General features: G+C 50.8%; 1 long non-coding RNA gene across 1 annotated transcript; it reads right to left on the bottom strand.

Annotated features, from left to right (window-relative positions):
* Window positions 1-210: 210 nt before the first annotated feature.
* LOC142071459 (uncharacterized) lies at window positions 211-1,370 on the bottom strand. Its single transcript, XR_012667491.1, has 2 exons — window positions 1,335-1,370; window positions 211-746 (listed from the first exon to the last, which is right to left on the bottom strand). It is a non-coding gene; the product is annotated as an uncharacterized LOC142071459 (long non-coding RNA).
* Window positions 1,371-1,757: the final 387 nt, after the last annotated feature.

Here is a 1,757-nt window from a genome sequence, read left to right as displayed (position 1 = left end):
GATGAAACCCCCCACCCCTTGGTTCACTCTACTTCCCTGTAAGCTGACCACCCTCCCCTCCTCCCTTCGATCACCGCTTGTAGAGGCAATAAAGTCATTGTTGCTTCACATTCATGCATTCTTTATTCATTCATCACACAAATAGGGGGATGACTACCAAGGTATCCCAGGAGGGGTGGTGGAGGAGGGAAGGAAAATGCCACACAGCACTTTAAAAGTTTACAACTTTAAAATTTATTGAATGCCAGCCTTCTGTTTTTTGGGCAATCCTCTGTGGCGGAGTGGCTGGTTGGCCGGTGGCCCCCCCACCGCGTTCTTGGGCGTCTGGGTGTGGAGGCTATGGAACTTGGGGAGGAGGGCGGTTGGTTACACAGGGGCTGTAGTGGCAGTCTGTGCTCCAGCTGCCTTTGCTGCAGCTCAACCATACACTGGAGCATACTGGTTTGGTCCTGCAGCAGCCTCAGCATTGAATCCTGCCTCCTCTCATCACGCTGCCGCCACATTTGAGCTTCAGCCCTGTCTTCAGCCCGCCACTTACTCTCTTCAGCCCGCCACCTCTCCTCCCGGTCATTTTGTGCTTTCCTGCACTCTGAGATTATTTGCCTCCACGCATTCGTCTGTGCTGTCAGTGCGAGAGGACAGCATGAGCTCGGAGAACATTTCATCTCGAGTGCATTTTTTTTTCTTTCTAATCTTCAGTAGCCTCTGGGAAGGAGAAGATCCTGTGATCATTGAAACACATGCAGCTGGTGGAGAAAAAAAAAGGGACAGCGGTATTTAAAAAGTCACATTTTATAAAACAGTGGCTACACTCTTTCAGGGTAAACCTTGCTGTTAACATTACATACATAGCACATGTGCTTTCGTTACAAGGTCGCATTTTGCCTCCCCCCACCGCGTGGCTACCCCCTCAACCGTCCCCCCTCCCCGTGGCTAACAGCGGGGAACATTTCTGTTTAGTCACAGGCAAACAGCCCAGCAGCAACGGGCTCCTCTGAGTGTCCCCTGAAGAAAAACACTCTATTTCAAACAGGTGACCATGAATGATATCTCACTCTCCTGAGGATAACACAGAGAGATAAAGAACGGATGTTGTTTGAACGCCAGCAAACATACACAGCAATGCTTTTTTGTACAATGATTCCTGAGTACGTGTTACTGGCCTGGAGTGGTAAAGTGTCCTACCATGAAGGACGCAATAAGGCTGCCCTCCCCAGAAACCTTTTGCAAAGGCTTTGGGAGTACATCCAGGAGAGCTGTGAATGCCAGGGCAAAGTAATCCTTTCACATGCTTGCTTTTAAACCATGTATAGTATTTTAAAAGGTACACTCACCGGAGGTCCCTTCTCCGCCTGCTGGGTCCAGGAAGCAGCCTTGGGTGGGTTCGGGGGGTACTGGCTCCAGGTCCAGGGTGAGAAACAGTTCCTGCTGTCGGGAAAACTGGTTTCTCCGCTTGCTTGCTGTGAGCTATCTACAACCTCCTCCTCATTATCATCATCTTCTTCGTCCCCAAAACCTGCTTCCGTGTTGCCTCCATCTCCATTGAAGGAGTCAAACAACATGGCTGGGGTAGTGGTGGCTGAACCCCCTAAAATGGCATGCAGCTCATCATAGAAGCGGCATGTTTGGGGCTCTGACCCGGAGCGGCCGTTCGCCTCTCTGGTTTTCTGGTAGGCTTGCCTCAGCTCCTTAAGTTTCACACGGCACTGCTTCGGGTCCCTGTTATGGCCTCTGTCCTTCATGCCCTGGGAGATTTT

Source organism: Caretta caretta, chromosome 3 (assembly GCF_965140235.1).
Source record: "Caretta caretta isolate rCarCar2 chromosome 3, rCarCar1.hap1, whole genome shotgun sequence".
Lineage (NCBI taxonomy): Eukaryota > Metazoa > Chordata > Testudines > Cheloniidae > Caretta > Caretta caretta.
The sequence above is the reverse complement of the archived record's forward strand: the minus strand, read 5'-3'. Positions and strand labels throughout refer to the sequence as shown.